This window comes from Dendrobates tinctorius, unplaced genomic scaffold (genome assembly GCF_039654945.1).
Source record: "Dendrobates tinctorius isolate UK_male_01 unplaced genomic scaffold, ASM3965494v1 ptg000005l, whole genome shotgun sequence".
Classification (NCBI taxonomy): Eukaryota; Metazoa; Chordata; class Amphibia; order Anura; family Dendrobatidae; genus Dendrobates; species Dendrobates tinctorius.
In genome coordinates this window covers 23,287,815-23,311,270 of record NW_027361673.1, presented here as the reverse complement: position 1 = coordinate 23,311,270, position 23,456 = coordinate 23,287,815, and positions in this window count along the sequence as shown.

Genomic DNA, 23,456 nt, shown 5'->3' with positions numbered 1-23,456 from the left:
TTGTAAGTGACCTCATTGAGTTGCTTCAAAGCTTCAAAGGGACTGATGTACCGGGGACCCAGCATATAAGATGGAATCTTGAGTCTGATATACTTGGATGCGAGCCACACCTTTTCACCCGGAAGAAATTTAGTGGAGTCCAACCACCTTTTGTCTGCATGTCTTTTCATTCTGTAGGAGGCTTTCCCAAGTGAATCTTTGGTCTCTTTCCAGATCCTGGAAAAATCCATTGACATGGTGTCGGCCGCTGGCACACCCGAGACAAGGGGTACTGGGAGAGGCATGTTGGGGTGTTGACCCGACACGATGAAGAACGGAGACTTCCACATGTCGATGGAGAGAAGGCCACCAATAGTAGCGAGAGATGAGAGCCATCATTTTTCTGACACCTGCATGGCCGGCTAATTTAGAGGAGTGACCCCAGCAGAGAATCTTTATTTTGTCGACCTCTGCCATAAATGTCTTACCCGATGGAAGATGAGAAAGTCTGAGTGGAGCTACGGGGATAACTCTAGTGGGATCGTTAATATGAGAGGGTTCTTCTTCAGTATCCTCTGACAGGAAGGACCTGGACAACGCATCAGCTTTGGCATTCTTAATACCTGGCCGAAAGCGGAGTTCGAAGTCAAATCAAGCAAAAACCAAAGACCGCCTGGCTTGCTGGGGATTAAAGGCCCCGTTACACATAACGATGTCCCAGCGATCCCACCAACGATCTGACATGAATGGGATCACTGGGACATGTTAGGCTGATCGCTGGTAAGCTGTCACATAGACAGCCCCTCCAGCGATCAGGACCAGCGAGCAAGCTGGTATCCAACACAAACATCGGGGTTCTAAGAGCCGAGTGGCTCTTAGAAACCCGATGTTTACCTTGGAAACCAGTGTCACACTGGTATCCAACGTAAACATCTGGTTTCTAAGAGCCGCGCAGCTCTTAGAAACCCGCTGTTTATGTTGGATACCAGCGTGACGCTGGTTTCCAAGGTAAACAACGGGTTTCTAAGAGCCGCGCGGCTCTTAGAAACCCGATATTTACCTTGGATACCAGCATGCAGCGTCGCTGATCGCTGGCTCCCGCTGTCACACACAGTGATGCACGCTGGCCAACGAGAGACCAGCGATGAAAAAATGGCCCAGGACAATTCAGCATGATCAGAGATACCCAGAAGGAGGGCCGGTCGCTGCTGGATGTCACACACAGTGATATCACTGGAGAGATCGCTGATGTGTCACAGCGATATCACTGTGTGTAACGGGGCCTTAAGTCTTTGAACGGACTGTATGTACGATAAATTCTTGTGGTCAGTGTAGATGACAAACGGGTGTACAGCTCCCTCCAGGAGATACCACCATTCCTCCAACGCCAACTTAATGGCCATTAACTCCCTGTCCCCGATGGAATAGTTGGGTTTGCAGGTAGAGAAGCCTCTGGAGAAGAAACCACAGGGAATTAAACAGCCAGAGTGTGACTTCTGAGAGAGTACAGCACCTACTCCTGTCTATGAAGCGTCCACTTCGAGAATGAATGACTGGCGCTTCCGCAAACGCCCGTTTTAAGGTGACAAAAGCACTCTCCACTGCTGCCAACCAGGCCTTGGGATTGGACCCCTTACGGATGAGGGATGATATTGGCTGAGATAAAGAAGAGAAATGAGGGATAGGGGTAGTAAATCCCAAAGCCCAGGAAATGTTGTATGGCTTTAATTCCCTGAGGTAGTTGAAAGTTGAGGATAGCGGACACCTTCTCCGGATCCATCATAAGACCATAATCGGATATAATATATCCCAAAAAAGGCAAAGAGGTCTGTTCAAAGATGCATTTCTCGAATATGGCATAAAGATGATTCTCTTGTAAATGTAGCAATACCTGATGAACATTCCTTCAATGGGTAGGAAGATCCGGACAAAAAACCAAAATGTCGATCAAGGAACAACACCACACAAGAATATAAGAGGTACCGGAAGATATCATTAATTAACTCCTGGAAAACTGGAGCATTGCAGAGGCCAATGTGGTATTGAATGGCCATCCTGGGTATTGAAGGCGATCTTCCACTCGTCCCCAGCGCGAATTCGGACCAAATTGTAAGCCCCGAGAGGATCAAGATTAGTGAAGATCCAAGCTCCCCGTAGTTGATCAAAAAACTCAGGGATGTGCGGCAGAGGGTACTTATTCTTGATGGAGATGTCATTAAGGCTAGTTTCACACTTGCTTTTTTTTGCAGCGCGTTTTTCCCGCAAAAAAACGCATTGAAAAAACGCATACAAAAGCATACAACTGCTGCGTTTTTTTCAAGCATTTTTATGAGCATGCATGAAAAAAACGCATCGTTTTTATGCGTTTGTATGCGTTTTTAGTGCGTTTTTACCGCGTTTGCGTTTTTTTCCAACATTAGTTGGCCCCTCACACTAACCCAAACCATGACTTTACTAACCCTAACCCTGACCCTAACCCTAACCCTAACCCTAACCCTGACCCTAACCCTAACCCTGACCCTAACCCTTAACCAAACCATACTTAACCCTAACCCAAACCCTAAACCCTAACTAACCCTAACCCTAACCCTAACCCTAACCCTGACCCTAACCCTAACCCTGACCCTAACCCTAACCCTAACCCTAACCCTGACCCTAACCCTTAACCAAACCATACTTAACCCTAACCCTGACCCTAACCCTAACCCTGACCCTAACCCTTAACCAAACCATACTTAACCCTAACCCTGACCCTAACCCTAACCCTAACCCTAACCCTGACCCTAACCCTTAACCAAACCATACTTAACCCTAACCCTGACCCTAACCCCAACCCTAACCCTGACCCTGACCCTTAACCAAACCATACTTAACCCTAACCCTGACCCAAACCCCAACCCTAACCCTGACCCTAACCCTTAACCAAACCATACTTAACCCTAACCCTGACCCTAACCCTAACCCTAACCCTGACCCTAACCCTTAACCAAACCATACTTAACCCTAACCCTGACCCTAACCCCAACCCTAACCCTGACCCTGACCCTTAACCAAACCATACTTAACCCTAACCCTGACCCTAACCCCAACCCTAACCCTGACCCTGACCCTAACCCTAACCCTAAACCCCTAAATTCCATGGTTAAAAAAGAAAAACGCATGTGCAAAAAAACGCATACATGAGCATGCCAGTGCGCATGTATGCGCATCCATAGGCTATAATGGCCATTTTTAGCGCAAAACGTGCGCATATGTGCGCATGCGCTTTTTTGCAGGGCCAAAAAATGCAACATGCTGCGTCTGGAAAATCCAAACGCACACCCCAAAAAAACGCAGCGCATGAAAATCGCATACATGCGCTTACCAGCGCGCAGGTATGCGCACCCATGTTAAATATAGGGGAAAAAACGCATGCGCAGGTATGCGTTTTTTTCCAGCGCTAAAAAACGCAAATGTGAAACCAGCCTAAGGCCCCTGTAATTGATGCAGGGATGAAGGGAACCATCTTTTTTTTTTACTAAAAATACTGCGCCAGCAGAAGAAGTCGACTTCTGGATGAAGCCTTTAGCCAAATTTTTCTGGATATAATCTGGATATAATCTGACATAGCCTGGGTTTTGGCTGGAGAGAGAGGGTAGATTCTACCTCGAGGAGGGGTAGAGCCAGGAATAAGATCAATTGGGCAGTCATAGGCACAATGAGGCAGGAGGTTTTCTGCCTCCTTCTTGCAGAAGACATCGGCGAAGGACCAATAGGCGGCAGGTAATCCGACTGGAACGGAGGCTGGTTGAGAATCTCTGACAGGACGAATGGATGGCAGACATCGATCCTGGCAGTTCTGACCCCAGCACAGAACATCCCCGGACCACCAATCAAGGATCGGTTCATGTGCCTTTAACAAGGGAAGACCGAGGAGAATGGCATGTGCTAAGTGAGACAATACGTAGAATGTGATTCTCTTGCGATGCGGGGATACAATCTGCAGCTCTAACTCTTCAGTAAGCTTAGTTACGATCTCTCACAGGGGTCAACCATCCACCGAAGAAATCAACCATGGGTTTGCCAGATCCTTTGCCGGAATGTCGTTTTTGTTGACCTCCTCGAGACCTATGAAGTTCCCTGCCGCAGCCAAATTCACATAAGCCACCTCTGAGTATAACTTAGGGCCTAAATTAATCTGGACCAAAAGAGTCAGGCTGTGTGCCCACGTTGCATTTTTTTAAGCATTTTTGAAGTGTTTATGCCAGATCAGATGCTTCAGAAACCCTTAAAAGAAGCTTCCCATTCAATTTAATGCATTTTGGGCTTCTTGTGCCAATGCATGCGTTTTTTTCCGCTCAGAAAATGCTTAGCAGCTAAAAACGCAGCATGCTCATTGTTTTCCGCATAGGTCCGCATTTTTAGCTGTTTCCAATGTTCCCTGAAAATGCACGGAAAAAACGCATCAAAAATGTGCGGTTTTTGTGCAAAAATCGAGCAAAAAACGTGCAGGAATAAAACGCGTGTTTTCTGGGAAGGAGTCCTGTTTTCTGAGCGTTTAAAACTCTAACATGGGCACATAGCCTCAAAGGAAGAGAGGAATCATGTTAACCTAGGAGGGCCTCTTCCACTAGACCTAGGTGGAAGAGTTTCTCTGGCACACTGGACAAGTATTGAGTAAGTGAGAGGCACTGCCACAGTAGAAACATAGACCTTGCACGACTCTCTTTCTCTGACACTGCTCTGCCATCTTGACCCGATCCACTTGCATTGGTTCAGGCGTGGACACGGAAGATGCTGCAGTAAGTCGCGGACTGGGAAGCTTATAGGTGACCGGTGGAGGACGATTAACCTTACTTTACCTGGCAGACTGGCGGGAACGCTCTTGAAAACGTAGGTCAATACATGTGGCCAAAGAGATTAAATCCTCTAAGAAGGTAGGAGTATCTCGACCAACAAGTTGATTCTTGATATGGCCCGACAAGCCCCTCCAAAAAGCCCCAACCAGAGCCTCGTTATTCCAACCCAACTCTGAAGATAGCATGCAAAAATGAATGGCGCATTGCCCAACAGTAAGGGAACCTTGGTAGAGATTAAAAAGAGATTCTGTAGCCAAAGCTACGCGACTCAGTTCATCAAAAACTTTATGAAAGGTCTCCAAAAAAGTGGACAATTGAGAGGTAACAGGGTCATCACACTCCCATAGTGGATTTACCCAAGCCAAAGCTTCTCCCTCTAAATTTGATACCACAAATGCCACCTTAGACCGATCGGTAGGATACTGCTGGTGCAATAATTCAAAGTGAAGCCGGCACTGGTTCAAAAAACTCTGACAAAGCTTGGGGTCACCACTATATCGAGGTGGTTTACCCAGACTAGGAGGAGAATGAGAAGCACCAGAGTCATGGGACAGAACCTGCGCAGATGCCGTGGCGGTAGACTGCAGGGAGAGCAGACGGTCATCCATTGAGGCCATATAACCCAATATGTGGGCCTGAGTATCATGCTGCTGAACAAGGTCCTGCTGAAGGCCTGCGAGCTGGGTAGTGTTACTTGGGTCAGCAGGATGTAGGTTAGACAACCGAGATTCCATTGACTTTAAAAAGGACATGATTCTTCCACAAAATTTGCAACTCATTTTGAGCTGCCGCAGAGGCACTAGCGGGATCCATGGCCTGGTGATTTTGTCATGGTTCCTAGAGTGGACCCACTGGATCACGGGACCGACTGGTCCTGAGCGAGATGACCAGGGGAACCGTCCCCTATACAGAGAGCGTTAGGAGCAGACCTGGGGGGTAGGCACACCGCAATGGCTAGTACCAGGGACCAATTCATAGTAGACAGAGACCAAGGCGGCACAGGTTGCGCACAGGGAAATGTGACGAAGATCAGGACAGAGCAGAGCGCATACCAGGTAAGTAAGGGAGACCTTGACAGAGCAGAGCGTGCATAGGGTAAAGTACAGGAGACCAGGAAAGAGCAGAGTATGCACAGGATATAGTACAGGAGACCGACCAGGACCGAGGAGAGAACTTACCAGGTAATGTACGGGAAACCTGTACAGAGCAGGGTACGCATAGGATATAGTACAGGAGATATGAGAGAAAGCAAAGCATGCACCCTGGGAGAGTGCAGGGACCTGAGACACACCAGTATAGTGTATTAACCCAAGTGAATCACCAGGTGCCGATGTGTGAGAGAGAAAGTGCCAGAAATACTGACGCTAGACACAGAGGAGGAGAGCACTTCCATGTCGGGTCACCTGGAAACCAAACAAAGGAACTGAGCAAGCGTGTGCCCGCAACCTTAGGAGGCACGTGGACACCTCAGGAGATACGCAAGCCTGGAGGCACCCGACATGAGCCCACATCACCAGCGCGGGAGACCCAGGGAGCGGCGGCAGGGCGGCCAGCAGCTGCAGTAACAGGGACCTTGCCTTTTCAAGATGGTTCAGCTGCAGGTGATGCAGTTCAACTGTTTACAAATGCAGCCATCTTCGTATACAAGCAGTTGCAAGGGCTGAACCAATTGTGCAAAATGCTAGAGCTCTGAGGGTTGGGCAAAGGTGGATAAATTCTTTGGGGTACGACACAGCAAACAGAATTAGATTATGACCAGATGAAGTCACCAAAAACTTCATGGGCATGCCGCTTTTGCTATTTTTTTAATTGATAATTAAACACTAGAATTAAAAGTACAGTAATATTGCTAATAAAACAGATTGTAATTACTGGGTAATTTTGCAAGTGAAGCAATTTTAACGAAGTGGCTTTTTATCAGTCAATTTAAAAAAATCAGATCTAGGACTACAACATGACCGCTTTATCTGGTCCAAGCATAAAGGCCCCGTCACACTAAGCGATATCGCTAGCAATATCGCTGTAACATCACTGGTTTTGTGACGCAGCAGCGTTATTGCTAGCGATATCGCTATGTGTGATACTTACCTCCGACTGGCTCCCCCGCTGATTATCTCTGATCGCGCGAGAACGTCCTGGGCCGTTTCCCGTCATCAGCTTCCTGCTGGCATTCCTGTGGCGCCGACGAGCGACGCGTGGACGCGGGCGGGAGGACATCAGGATCGTCTCGTCTGACAGGTAAGTAGCGACCCCCGACCGCTGCTATGTTGCTGGTGAGATCTGCCTGTGTGGCAGCTCACTAGCGACCACTTAGCGATGCACCAGTGATCCGTATCGTTATCGGGATCGCTGGTGCATCGCTAAGTGTGACAGTACCTTATGCTTAAGAGGGGAGTTGCAAGGTCAAATTAAATCATTACCCTGGGTTCAGAAAAGCATAGGTACACCTTTAGATACAGCATATGAGAGGTTAAACTGCTAGAATCATTAAGAACACAGATCCTACCAGTTACAGAAGGAGCCTCACTCTGTGCATCATTGAGGCACCTGCAAATAATTTCAATGAAGTTGTACCATCCAATGAGAATGACTAACCTATCCATCATGGAACATCAAGTGACATCTGCTCATGAAGAATATATACATCACATACTGTTAAGGAGTTTAGTATTATGTTAATAGTACATGTATTCTCTAAATAAGATTTGATCATTACAAATGGTGTGATCAGATTTAAGCTGTAATATGCTCAACTTTTACTTGAGAATTTTTTTTTAATATTGTGTCACTTTAAAGAAAACAAAAGTTGAATTTTTTTAGACTTGGTTTGCTCTCTTTAACTATGACTGCAAATTGTAAAACTATTTTAAAAGAGCATACTGTACTCATAACATAGTGCTTTAATTGGATTTTGCAGATGATCACCTAGATTCACTTATACAATAGCTGTTAATACCCACTGCAAGGAAACCCAGTTTGCAAAATAAGCCTTTATATTACAGAAGCAGAGATAAGAAGGTACGGAGCTCTGACAATTTTATCAAATAAGCCTAATAATTTTAGTTTGCTGCGTAGTTTGAGGTTTTGATAAAGAACTTAAAATACTTCAATTTGCCAACTGCTACTCAAGAGGATTCCTGCATATAATGCATAGCAATTGGCCTATTTCTGCCTTTTGTAGCTTGGATGCACAGTTTAGCTAATGTGTCCTGTCAATCACAGTCAGAAAACACTGAGCTCTAGTGGATTAGATAGAAAAGGGAGGGTTGTAGAAATACCAGTAGTAATTGGAGCATGGAGCCCCCATTAAGAACAAGAGAGAACATTTGGCAGAAAGAGCTAAGGAGACAAGCTTGAGGCTGCCAAGACTGTACTGCCCGAAGAGAGAAAAATGTTGTCATATTGCCAGAATTTAGTCTGCCATGAAAAGAGATAGAGCTAGCACTTCAGCAATACATACCATGACCCCTGAGCAAAAATATTCACTAACAATGTACAAGATAAGGGCAAGTTTAGAACAACACAGAAAAGGAATCTGATATAAAAAAAAATCCATGGGAGTCTTTTTTTTCTCAGCTGTTGGATGTTCGATTCATACAGAAAATGTATTGAATTATGATTTTAAATATTATATAATGTGTAGCATTTGCTCACAGTATGTTACTCATCCTTCAAAGTGTAATCCGATATTGTTGAGCTATTAACACTGAAGGTAAGAAATATTTAAAAGTAAATTGGTCAACTAGAAAAAAGTGCCTGATTAATTACACAAGTAAAGACTCAAGAGACATTCAGCCCCATTGAAGTGAATAGAAGTAAGTTGTAATACCATACATACTCTTTGGATAGCTATGGTCATGTTTTTGGGTAAAAGAAGCCATGTTTTTATATTTCTAGAAAACCCTAAGGCTACTTTCACACATCAGGTTTTCGGCGTCAGGCGCGATCCGGCGTCGTGCCGGAATGCCGGATCCGGCAAATGTTTTGTAAAACCTGATGTGCCGGATCCGGTTTTCTGCCGGATCCGTCTTGTTCTTGACAGACAAAACCGGATCCGTCTCATCCGGTTCATCCGTTTTTCTATCCGTTTTTCGACGGATTACGCCGGATCCGGTTTTTAAAATTGACCCTTGTGGCCTTCCGAACGGGATTGGCTACTGGAAAACTATATATAGCATGTTCCTACAGCCCTTCTTTGACAGGTTGTAGAGGAGAAAGTGCAGGTTGGAGAGAAGAGCAAGTTACTGGCGAAGATGGATGTTGTCATTGGAAATATTACCACTAGAAGTTCTGTGACGGTTTCAGTAATGAGGGACAATTTTGCACTATACTTTATGTCACCTCAAGGCAGAGTACACTGGCAGGATGACAGAGTGTGAAAGATTTGTGCCCTAACCAAACTTGTGTACCTTCTGGACCAACAGTATATACCTTTGCCAACCAAAGTTGGCTATCTTGTCATGGTCTTACTATTTTTAGCTTTAGGCCACAGGTGTGTACCTGGTTGTGTTTTATGCAAAGTATTTCACCTTTTAACAAAAGTTGTGTACATTTTTAGGAAATCACCAACAATAAACACAACTTTTCAGGTGAAATACTTTGCTTCAAACACAACCAGGAACACAACTGTGGCAAAAAGCTAAAATTTACCCACAGTTATATACCTGGTTTTGAATACCTTTTTACCTTTTAAATACCCTGTATTTAACCTTTTTTTTAAACATATTTTGCCGCAGAAAGAAATGACAGACAACCAGTGTAAACAATAATTTAACTTTTATTTAAAATATTTTTTTTGTGTAAACTGTTTTTAAAGTTAAAAAAACTTTTTTAATAAAGGTTTGAAACCAACCAAATGGGCATTTTTATTACAAAAAAAACATTATAACTCGGTGTAGTGTGGGGTGGAAATACTGCTGGAGGGGCTGCGGGACACTTCGACAATGGGAGTGTGGAGAGAGGACTGGGATCGTGATGGGGAAGGAACAGTTAGAGGTGATGGTGTGGAAAAAGCTACAGAATGGGTGGACATGTGGGAGGCAGAAGAGGTGGTGGGCGGTGGAGTGGAGGGTTGGGCAGGGACTGTAGGAGCAGATGATGTTGATGGAAAGTTGTATGGGGAAGGAGTTTGGTACGGGGAAGGAGTTTGGTACGGGGCAGGTTGCTGGAAGTGGGGAGATGTCGGTACTGGGGAGGTTGCTGGTACTGGGAAGGTTGCTGGTACTGGTGAGGTTGCTGGTATGTAATAGGAGGGGGAGGATGGAAAGTGGCTGGAGGGGGTGCAGATGTAATAGGAGGGGGAGGATGGAAAGTGGCTGGAGGGGGTGCAGATGTAATAGGAGGGGGAGGATGGAAAGTGGCTGGAGGGGGTGCAGGTGGAGGAACTACAGTGGTGGGAGGTGGAGGTTGGGAGGTAACCTGCTGTAGAGCACTGTGGCACGAATGCATTACATGCATCTGCTGGGTAGGAGATAGTGTTGCCATGCGCTCCACAACAGACCTGAAAAAGGTGTGGTTTGGCGAAGATCTTGCTTCTGAATGCATGGTTTGCAGAAGTGTCTTCACCTCCAGAATGCTGGAGTTGATCTGCTGAAAGCCTGCGGAGATTTGCTCTGACAAGACTTTTAGACAGTTCTGGAAAGATGCATTCAGATGCAAGAACTCTGGCGCATAACTCTTTTCCTGATCCCTCTGCCGCTGCCGCCCAGTACCCGCAGGTGTACTAGAGGTGGCAGGGGCAGAAGGGTGGGGTAAAGGGAAAGCGATCTCCTCACCAGCAGCTTCATGTAATGTAGGCGGCCACGATGCTCCTGTGCTGGTGGATGGGACAGATGGGTCGAATGTGTGGGAAGGCTGGGAAGGTGCAGATGTACCGGGGCGGTCGAAGTGTCCCTCGGTGCCGGTCTCCTCAGGGATCGCCTCAGAAGGGTCCAATCGTGCAGGCTCCCGAGTGCTGCTCGCCGTGCTGTGGAATAAAGAGAAAAAAAACAATTAAAATACTGACATGGTATGGCCCTGGCTGAAAAAAAAAAGTTACATCTAACATTTTTTTTCACATGTGGTGTGTAATATTTACCTTCTAGTGAGCATTGTTTCCCGGAGGAACGACAGGGCTTGTGCGTACTTGTACTTGCTCCTGCGTCCTCCAGATCCACTCGGGGTCCGCATCTCTTTATTGACCTCCTTCTTGAAACGATCCCTCACAGACCGCCACTGATTCACAATTCTGTTCCCTGAAACGAGAAAGGAGTGGTTAGTATACAACATCAGTGTTTCACAAACTCCAGTCCTCATGGTCCCCAGGGGTCATGTTTTCAGGATTTCCATAGTAAATAGAAATCCTGAACACATGATCCGTGGGGACCACGAGGACTGGAGTTCGGGAAACACTGGTTTACATCAAGCAACCGGTACTGTATATACTTACGCTCTTTAATCTGGGCCCGAACATCGAGGTCCTCCCAGCGGCCCACAAGGAGCGAACAGATTTCCTCCCAGAGTCGTCGGGTAACGATAAGGTCAGCGTGGCGGCGGTCAGCCATATTCCAGAGCGGCTCCCTTTCTCTGACGAGATCGATGAGGTGGTCCACATCGAGTCCTCCATCCTCACCGTCAGAGTCGGGAGCACGCTGTGAAGGCTGTTAAAGAAAAAGACAAAAATAACATAATTAGCCTCCACAAAATAAATGAAATAAAAAGTGCAAAAAAACAAAGCAAAAATATTTATACTTACACGCTGGTGACCGCCGCTTTGCTGTCGCCGGCGACGCTGGGAGGCACTGCGAGGACCTCTTGGCCGAGCACCAGATTGGGAAGACTAGAGAAGAAAACAAAAAATGTTATGTCTTTGGATGTAGGCATTTGTTTGCTGTGTGTGGTCTGCAGAACATTGTTTTCTATGTGTTGTGTGTAGTGTGATGTTGTGTTTCTGCGTTTGATGCAAAAAACTTACCAATTGTGAGCCCACTCCAAGTGTCTGTCCACCCCTTCCTTCTTCTTCTGGGAGCTCCTCTTCATCTTGTGAATCCTGTTTTGAAATAAAAGGCAATGAATAGACATATATTACAGAGATGATGGATTTTGGAAATAAAAACTTACCGTCAAACGCTGACGATGCGAGGGAGGGCTCCCAGAAGATGATGTGCTGTCTTCCTGGTGGCCACACTCCATGCCTGTGGGTGGTGTTCCAGCTGCTGCCATTGCTGCTGCTGCTGCTGCATCTATTGGGCGGCTGTTGAATAAAGAGAAACAAAGGGCCAATGAATATCTTGATATTCAATAGCCCTAGTTTGGAGGAATGGGGGATTTGATAATTACCGTCTCTCATCTGCTGCTGGCCTCCCCTCCTCAGCATGTTCCATTTGCTGCTCCATTTGGGGTGGTGGTGGTGCTGATGGTGCTGCAGTGGTCTCCTGCCTTCTCCTGCTGCGCTTGGTTGCTTTCTTGGGTGGCATGTTGGGTGTGGCTGTGGGTCCCACTGTCTTGCTTTTATATATGTCTTGTGGGCAGAGCTACTGAGCATGCTCAAACCAAAAAAACCGGATCCGGCCACCGGATCCGGCTTTTGCCGGATCAGGCGCATTGCGGCGCTCATAGGCTTTCATTGTGTGAAAAAGCCGGACGCGCCGGATCCGGCGTGTCCGGCTTTTTCGCCGGAGACAAAAAACGTTACAGTAGCCGTTTTTTCCAGACGCCGGATCGCGACACATTGCCGGATCCGGCGAAAACCGGATGAAACGCATGGCCATCCGGCGCGATCCGGCGCAAATGCAAGTCAATGGGGGGGAAACCGGATCCGGCATTGCATTTCGCCGGATCCGGTTTCTGTCAAAAGTGCCGGATCGCGCCTGACGGCGAAAACCTGATGTGTGAAAGAGGCCTAAAAGGGTATGGACAAAATGATCACTATGAAAATATTGACGAAAAGTTTCTACAAGCTTTTGTCCATAAATTAAGTCTTTTGTAATAAGGAGAAATGACACAGGGAAATGCATCCCCATTTCTTCCCTTCTTCCCAATCCCCGTTATAACCCCCTCTCCTGTTTCCTTTCCCACTCCCTCCCTCCAATTTCCATTTATATGGCTAGATGCACGTTATTTATTTGCTTACCGTATTTTTTGGATTATAAGATGCTTCTGATTATAAGACGCACTCCAAATTTTGAGGAGAAAGATAAGAAAAAAAACTTTAATAAAATAAAATGGTGGTGCTTCTTATAATCCATGCGTCTCATTGCTTACCAGGGTGGTGGCTGCGTTGAAGCGGGGTCCCAGGCTTGCTGCTGGAGGAAGCAAGAGTGGAGCATTGCTGCAGCTCACAGACTGGGATGAGGGGGTGTTCTGATGTGCGGCATGCTGCTGCAGGTGTCTGGTGCTTCTGCTGCACTTTGTTTGGTGCTGCTGCTGAGCTTTGTCTGGTGCTGCTGTTGCACTGTGTCCGGTGCTGCTGCTGCTGCGCTGTGTCCAGTGATGCTGCTGCGCTCTGCCCGATGCTGCCGCTGCTGCGCTGTGTCTGGTGCTGCTGCGGGTGTCCGGTGCTGCTGCGCTGTATCCGGCAGTGCTGCGGGTGGCTCTGCCGACATTTTGTGAAAGGCCAGAGCCCCCGCTGTTCTGTGGTTTCCTGTGCGGTGGACTCCGGGAAAATGTCCACCGGGGGAGGCACATGCGCAGATGAGGCAGCACCGGGCACAGCGCAGCAGCAGCATCGGACACCCGCATCAGCTCGACAATAAGGTATATTCATATTATAAGACGCACCCCCATTTTCTCCCCAAATTTGGGGGGACAAAAAAGTGTGTCTTATAATCCAAAAGATACGGTATATTTTTACAATATATTAACGTAATGTTATGAATTGACAATACATTTATCTTCTCACAGTGACATGAGTTCTATTTACTTTTTAATGACACCTCACATCTTTCACTGATCCAATACACTTCAAATACTCTTTCTTCCGTCTTATGGATGCTCCCTCGTAAAAGCATAAGGTGAAACGTGGTTCGCCCACGTGCAGTCACTGTGAGGTCAGTATCTTGTTGTTATGTGTTTTATACTTATATGCTTTATACATGCTATGCTTTATCTAAACACTTTAAATACCTTATGAACTGCTATGATTACCTATGGGCACAATATCATCTTACATCTTTAATACTTTCTCAGCTGTTATAGTTACCTTTCAGCATAATATGATGATTTAGCACTTTTCACTTTAATTATCTTGACATATCACTTATATGATTACCTATCTCAATATATACTGTTAACTAAATTTATTGCTGATTTACAGTGGGTACGGAAATTATTCAGACCCCTTTAAATTTTTCACTCTTTGTCTCATTGCAGCCATTTGGTAAATTCAAAAAAAGTTCATTTTTTTTCATTAATGTACACTTTGCACCCCATCTTGACTGAAAAACTAACAGAAATGTAGAAATGTTTGCAAATTTATTAAAAAAGAAAGACTGAAATATCACATGGTCTTAAGTATTCAGACCCTTTGCTCAATATTGTGTAGAAGCACCCTTTTGAGCTAATGCAACCATGAGTCTTCTTGGGAATGATGCAACAAGTTTTTCACACCTGGATTTGGGGATCCTCTGCCATTCTTCCTTGCTTTTCTAAGAAACTATATTTCTAAAGGTGCTGTTGATGCCAAATTCTCACCAGATGCCGGCTGGATTGCCAATCATCCGTAAATTTATCAACAGTCCATAAAAACCAGGTGCTTTTCTCTGCCATCCATAGCATCCGGTAGAAAAAAGCACCTTCCATGATTTTTTACATTTTCTCTGAAGATCATATTGCGCATGCTCTAAAAAGACTGCCATGTGCAGTACAAACAGGACTTTAACAGAAGAATGACATTGGCATGAGGAAAGAAGTTCAGCCAATCACCGCCAAGCGCTCCAGGACTACATTTAAATCTACTGTCTTCGATGTAAGAAGACACATCGATGCCGTGGCTGATGAGTATAACTCTGTGTGTGTTTGTTACTGTTTCTTCATACACAGCACCACATTGTATATACAGGTCAACACTATATCATGTATAGAGCATGTCTATATATACAGTACTATATGTACTGTAGGCTCTAATGTGCCTTGCCAAAAAGTTCCATTTTTGTCTCATCTGTCCATAGGACAATCTCCCAGAAGCTTTGTGGCTTGTGAACATGTAGTTTGGCAAATTCCAGTCTGGCTTTTATATGATTTTTTTCAACAATGGTGTCCTCCTTGGTCGTCTCCCATGAAGTCCACTTTGGCTCATACAATGACGGATGGAGCGATCTGACACTGATATTCCTTGAGCTTGAAGTTCACGTTTAATCTGTTTAGAAGTTTCTCTGGGCCCTTTCTTTTACCATTCGTATTATCTGTCTCTTTGATTTATCATCAATTTTCCTCCTGCTGCCACATTCAGGGAGGTTGGTTACAGTCCTATGGTCTTATAACTTTTACCTTTAACATGTTGCTCTCACACTGATGTACCTCCTCAGTCTGTCCTTAACTACAGTATACTGCTCATTAATCCACATTCCCCCCCTCTACTCCTCTGCCACTTCCCTCTGCCAATCCCTTCACTGGAATTTAATCCCCGAGTGAATCCAGAATCACAAAAAATGAAGCAAAAAAGTGAACAAAAGGGTATGTATCCAATAATGGTGCCAGTAAAAAATACAGCTTTTTTAATTTCATATTTCACTAAATGTTTTCTGTTGGAGAAAGCACTGGATTGCAGGCAGCCAGTTCATCACTCAAACTCTTCTTCAATGAAGCCATACTGTTGTGAAGGATGTAGTATGTGGTTTTGCATTGTCTTGCAGAAATATGCAAGACCTTCCCTGAACTAGAAGTTGTCTGGATATGCACATATGTTGTGCTGAAACCTTTATATATTTCTGCATTGATAGTGCCTTTAAAGATATCTAAACTGCTCATGCAATGCACGATGGCTCAGTGGTTAGCACCGCAGCCTTGCATTACTGGAATCCTGGGTTCAAATCCCACCAAGGACAGCATCTGCAGGGAGTTTGTATGTTCTCCTCCTGTTTGTGTGGGTTTCCTCCAGGTAATCCGGTTTCCTCACACACTCCAAACACATACTGATAAGGAATTTAGATTATGAGACCCATTGGAAATAGTGATGATAATGTATGTAAAGTGCTGTGGAATAAGATAGCGCTATACAAAGAAAGCATAATGCATAAATAAATAAGAGACGCAACCAGCCATGGGCCAGGCTTACCTTGGATGGGCATAACTAAGTGACAATGCTGAGATTAGGCTTGACTAAAGATATTCACCAGGTACCACTCCAGTCTCTGAGTCTGCAGCAGCTGGTTCAGACACAGGTTGCAAAGAAGGCAAAGATGTGGTCAGACAATCCGAGGTGAGGACAGGCAGCACAGGTTTAATATATGTAGCCAAGATCAGAAGCAGAGAAATCGGGATAAATGGTAAATGAGCCTGGTCAATAACAGGAGAGAGAGACGAACATGCACGTGGAAAATCAGAATCCATTTAGCTTTCATTCTCTAAATCTATTACATAGCACCTTTACACAGAGCTCCCCTCTACACATTCCATGTGCCTGGGAAACTCAATTGGTTGTAGTAACCATTCCCCCAGAGCTGGATATAAGATTAATTTAGTGCAATTCTTCAGTAATTCACAACAGGACCCTTTCTGGTTGTTGACAAATGTATCCTGTTTAAAGTAGTATAATGAAACCTTTATTTTTCATGATAATTTTATAGGATCTTACTAGTAGAAACACCTGATAACAGTTTCTCTCTCCACATGTCTATATTACAAAATATATTAAATAAAAATAATAATATGACGAATCATAACCTCACTTCACAAGTAGCTCTTGCAGATGTAGTTTTGTTAAAGATAAGCTTGTGCATTTGTTATAATCTATAGACACTTTACTGAATATCACAAGTATGATATTTTTACAGAATTTAGCCCTTCAGGAACTCATACAGTATATTATTAGGCATTTAATGCATTTCCAGTAGTATTTTCCAATTGTGTCTTTAAACGTAAAAGGCCTAAACAGCACTTTTACATGTAGTATGCTTTCGTGAGAGGCCTATAAATCTCAAACGGATGTGTTTTTTTTTATCCAGGAAACCTCTTTTTGTAAAACACAAATATCCAAAATGTTCTTATATTAAATGTCCTAGCATTTTCCTGGCGTCTGACCACTCTAAAAAGAAAACAGGAGTCTTAATTGCAATTATGAATTCAGTAGCTTTCTCCATTTCATCCTTCTACTTTGACCCTTTTAGGCATTTTTAATAATGGTGCTTGAAATCTATAATGACACATACACTCTTGTCAATGTATATTTAACTCATAATGGTTAATTCCAATTTTTTTTCAAAATCTAAACCAAATAAAAAAATAAAAAGGGTGTATTGGTCATTGGAGAAGATTTTCAGTCCAGATTTTTAATGTAATATATCATTTAGAGGACGTAAACTGTAACATAAATAGTGTTGGAACCACTGTGCCATGGGCCGAGGAGATACTGGAGAGGCGTGACTAGGTGAACACCTGACTCTTCACTAGAGCTTCAAATGGTAGAGTTAGACTTGGCTTTGGATGGATGCCAGGTGCAACTCTGGGAGAGACCTCAGACACACAGAAGCTGACCTCCAAAGAGGCAGGTAGTTGGATTGGCCAGGAATGGATGGACTTTGACAATTACAAGCAGGCACGGCAGGAATACTGGAAGACAAGACAGGTGTCAACAGGTACGGCTGGTATACAGACTGGCACAGTAGGTGCTGGCAGGCACAGCTAGTGTACTGACTGGCATGGCAGGTGAAGGCAGGTATGGCTGATATACAGATTGACACAGCAGGTGTAGGCAGGTACGGCTGGTATACAGACTTTCATGGCAGTTGCAGACAGGTACGGCTGGTATACAGACTGGCACAGCAGGTGCTGGTGTGGCGCCCCTGAGGGTTCAGTCACCACAGAGGTACTGCACCTCCTCCTGAGGTGTGGTACCCCACTATCCAGGTAAGGTGGAGACACCTGACCACACTCCAACACCTGCACCCAGCACAGACACTTTAGAATAGCGGAGCACCCTGTAATTCAGCTGCTTTGGTTCACGAAGGGTGCTGGTGAAGCGGGTGGAGCTTAGACTGCACAAGAGAGCGAAAGAAGATTAGGAAAGGGTCAGAGAGAGAGAGAAAATCCCCAGAGAGGGATGGAGTGAAAGCAAGTGCTGCAGCACCAAAGTGGGCACCTGTATGAGCAACAGACTGTGAGTAAAACCTTGGAACTATAAGCTCTTGTGTCCTCCACTTATTCCTGCGCCACTAGTCTAGCACTGCTACATCTCTGTGCCTAACACTGCACCATCTACCTCAACACCTATTACTACTGCCCTGGGACTACAGTTCCACCTGTGGGGAGCTTCATCATCATTGCTGCACCACACCATCTGTCCCAGAGAAGCAAGCCTGCAGCGCTGGTCAAACTGACCAGAAACCATAGGTGGCGTCACAAATCATCTCAATAACTTTATCCCATCACTCTACCCCCTTTACATTGACTGCCTGAGACCACGGACCGGGTCACTGCCACTGTGACATCTCCCATTGAAATCAACGGGCCTGATACCGAGTACCCCATGGCCTCTGGGGGCGAGTCACTGGCAGGCACAGCTAGTATACAGACTGGCACGGAAGGTGAAGGCAGGTATGGCTGATATACAGATTGACACGGCAGGTGCAGGCAGGTATGGCTGGTATACAGACTTGCATGGCAGTTGCAGACAGGTACGGCTGGTATACAGACAGGTACAGCTGGTATACAGACAGGCATGGCAGGTGCAGGCAGGTACGGGTGGTATCCAGACTGGCACCACAGTTGCAGAGTGGTATGGCTGGTGTACACACAGGCACGGCAGGTGCAAGTGGGTATGAGCAAGAACAAGCAGGTACTGGTAGGTACTGGCAGGTACTAGCGGGAACTAGTGGGTACTAGCAACTACAAACAGATAGGGGACCTGAGAACTATCAAGCATGCAAATTAATTGACTAAACACATTGTTCAGGCACTTCCCAATAGATGGAGGTGCCCTAAATAATAAGAACACTTTTGGACGGTGTGCACTGCCTGCTTAAAAGACCGGGGGCGCGTGCACCCTAAATGCAGTGCCTGTGGTTCTGTCAGGCATGTGCAGACCCTGGGAGGGAACAGGAGGACAAGCAGGCCAAGGGCTGAGGCGGGGAGTGAGTCACCGTCCCTGCCGGGAGAGGGAAGGATGGGGTGCGCGCATGAATGCCAGAGCTATACAGATTCACTGTCTGTTAGAGGATAAACAATTTTTTTTAATTTTTAGTAAAGTGTGTAATAATTAAATCACTGGGTGATTGACAGTGATTTTTTTACATTGATACTTGTTACAAATATGAAGCCCCCATAGAAGAAGCACTCTGCGAAATGGCACTGTTGGGGTTGGAGGATGCTCACTGGGAGCCTGAGCACACATTCACTTTGAGGTATATCGCTGTATGCCATTTTCTTTCATGTTTTCCAATATGTGGATCATGGTAGTGCACTGAAGCTTTTTATATTTATGTACTAGTCACTTTGAATTACTTTCTCTAAAGAAGTTTCATGGACATATGCTTTATACCTTTTAGTCTACAGATCATTATAGCGCACTGAAGCTCTGTATATTTGTGCATTTGTTACTTTGAATTCACTTTACCGACACATAAGCATGTGTCTAATTTAACTGTTTAATTGCATGCAGTTGCATTTGTGCACTCAAGATTTATTGTTGCAACAAAATTATATTTATTTGTAGGCTCTTTAGCCTCTAATTATCTGGATTGTAACATTATTTCATACCCCTTCCTTTTTTTGTGCAGCAGTTTGCATGCAGTTACACTTTGATGCATATCAATGAGGAGTTTTTTTTCAGTGTTTTTTTGCTTTTTGGTTTTTTTTGCATGATTTTTTCATTATAAGCATGTGGTGGTCATATCTATCATCATTCATATAATTCTAAAACCAATTTTTCTGAGATATTCAGATTTTGTACTTTCACATGCAACATGCACTTTTGCATTAAATAATTTTTTACACACATTTTTGTATTTTTCATGCATTGATTTTTAAAGTAATTTGTGTGTGTTCTTGGTGCTCACCTTACATTTCCTAGTGCTGTTCTTCATCATGTTCCGTTAGCTTGATGTGTAAAAAACTTTTTAACCATTTTATTATTTTTCAATAAATAAAGATTTTTTTAATCTTACAAAAAATTTTTTGGCATTTTTTTCGTCTTGCCTCCAAATAATTCTCAGGAGGTGGTGTGTATATATTGTTACAAATATGGCATTTGGAGTGAAATATTTATTTTTGTAATGTCAATACATTTGTTGTTTGCTATGTTGGAGTGATATAGAAAAACCATTATTCAAATTAAATAAAATTATAACTCAAGTTTAATTATTGGATTGTAAATACCATTTACAAAACATCATGAATTCATTACATTGAATATGATTAAGAGAGTACCTATTTGAATTTGGTTTTATGATGTTGCATGTTATAATTTGGAACACCATGTTGCAAACATTTGTTATAAATTACTAGGTAATCTGTTCACCAAAATCCAACCCCTTCTTTTACCGTTTTCTTGAGCGTCACTTACTATTTAAGCAATGTATGATGTGAGAACCATGATCCATGAATAAGGGCAGAGTTATGTCTGAAACGCATAGGTTAAAGCTGTAAATATTACCTGGACTGTACCTGGAACATTTTTTATATCCTGAAAAAGAACGTGGAAATATATTAATGCAAAGTGATTTGAATATTTCTATGTTTGCTGCTATCAATATTCCACATAAAGCAGAAGCGGTGTTTCCGTGCCAGATATAGAGGAGTCTAGGTTAGGAATTTGAGCTGGATATTCCTAATAAAAGCTAAGTTCACATTAGCGTTTGGGGGCTCTGCGGACGGCTGCGTACTTCCTCCCTGAAGCTCCACACTTCTTCCATTTAGGTCCGCCTACTTCTGCATGCGTCCTGCATACTTATGTTGGTTACGTAGAACATGCAGATGTATGAGGATGCGTCGTTTTGACGCGCCCGCCGACTGCACGGGAAGAAGGGCAGAAGTGGACGGAGCTTCAGGGAGGAAGTACGCTGCCGTCCACAGAACCCCCGATCACTAATGTGAGCTTAGCCTAACTAAGCTTTGAATGTGTTTTTTCAAATTTGGCAAGCACATGAATTGCCTGCAGATTGATGGGGGTCTGTATTATAAAACTCTATCAATTGCTTAATAGACCCCCAAACATTGTGCAGCTCAGCAAACAGGATCTCACCGCTGTGTGCTTTCATGCACAGTAAACTGTGTAGCCTATATCTTCTATTGAAATCATAAAGAAAGAAGGAAACAGCACACTTTTCAACTAAATATCCATAAAACAGGTGTAAGTTTCTAAAATTTTCAAGGACACATTTAAATCCAAAAAACAGATCTGCCGCACTTCAACTTCATTCAAGATGATTCCTTACCATTCATGCAACATAGAGTAGATGTTAAGGATGGTGGAGTGGTCAGGAGGAGCAGGGAAGAAGCTGGGTAATGGAGTAAGAGGTAATGGAGAGAGATAAAAGTAAAGGAAGGACACTACTGCTTCTGTACTTCCAAACAAAAAGGCCAAAGTGTCCCGTGATGAAATGGTGTCAGTCTCAGAAATGACAAACCTAATGGATACTGCTCTTCCTAACAGCTAACAGTCCAACTGGCATGGTCATGTAGGTAGAATAGAACAGTTAATTTTTATTTATAGGCGAATCAATAAGGAATGAAGAATAATTTGTTGCCAAGACCACCTTAACCAAATGGTTTGCTGTCACTTTGTTGCAAAGGTTCAGCATTTGATGAAACGGGTTGATAACTTACTGAAAGGGGTTGGCAATTATTGTGGTCCTTGTGATGAAATAAGTGATAAGTGGAGGATCCTTAAGGACACATATAAAGAATTAGACTGCAAGCCGAAGGGAAGGTCTTCCAACTTATGCTCCTGTTCATTTTTTTCAGTTTTGCGATTTTTGTACTCAGTGCATGCAAGGGTGTGACCTCCATTTTTTAAGCTGGGCATTATGCTTATATAGCTTCCCATTGCCGGGAGTCCAAAGTCTGACCATGTTCCTGCTCGACCCTTATTCACATTGAGATAATTTTTAACACATGGTGAAGTTTTAATACTAAGGGTTAGGACCATCGTGGGTTACACCTTGGTGCTGGTGGGATGGCTTTTACCCTTTTTTGATTAAAAAGTGTTCACTAAGTACCTTATGTTATTTATATGCACTATTGCTTTTTACTTACTTATGGCATGATATATGATCATTTTGTTTCTATCTCTGGTCAGCACTGCATGACAAGTCATTACCGGAGCAGCAGCGTTGATGTGGTGGAGGGTTTTCTAGATGGAATATTAGTAATTTTATTATTTTATTGTATCCCTTGTTCTTTTATGATTTTTTAAATTCTTGGTCAGTTTCTTTAAGAATCATTTTACTTACACTCTAATATTTATCTGTTTCTACTTAAGTAACATTTTAGCTACTGACAGCCCAACAGGGTAAGACTCGGCTGGAGTGAAGCCATTATTGCAAAACTCACTTATTTATTCGACTTCTGTAGCAGTGTTTGCTCGGAGGGCATGGAATTAGTCCATTTCTCAAAAGAGCCAAGGGAGATTCCTGCTGGCATTGTCAAATCTGTAGTTTGCTATATTTGAATATACACACCAATCAGAAAGAGCAGAATGAGGCTGACCAAACAAATTCTGATGGCTTCTCATTAACCTAAATAGTTGTAAGTTTTTATGCACTAAAGTTTATTTGGTCAGCACAACTTTTCCCACCAGTGAACATATCCTAGCTGTCGTTCGTGGAGTAAACATTGGATTTCGAAACATCATTCTGTTTATCTTTAGGAGCAAATATTGATGTGCAATTAAAATATACAAACAATTTGATCATTAAGTAATTAAAAAGCAACATGCTAAATTGGCAGAGTTATCTACCCTGTTTAATTCAGATGGCGCAAGTATTATTAGTGAAGTATATATAAATTTGTTTATTTTGCGCTGAACTAAGATTTACTTGTGATAGAAATTTAATATTTATTGAGAGCTTCCAAGCATATAATGAAACATTTTCAGAGAAAGCTTGGATTATGGCTAACCAACATTATGCTGCTGATGTAACAGAGAAAGCATTTCAAAATGATATTCTACTATTTCATACTGTACATGACATTCAAATTATTGCCAGTTTGCTTAGAACATTGCATTATATTTTCATTAAAGCCTCAGGCTCCTGACAAAGTCATGTGTACAGAACTTGCAAGGAGACAAATGGAGCCTCTGAGGCACTCTCTGTTCCACCATAATTGCCAGCCAGAAGCAATGCCTCTTTAGCTCAATAACAGGATGAGCCCCTGTAAGGCAGGTCTCCTCCATGTCCAAACATTGAAGATTTTTACATATTTATGAATAATAGAAGATAATTTTTACTGAACTATTTACACATTTTAGCATATGTACTTTAATTCTGCTTAGCTATAATATTAAAA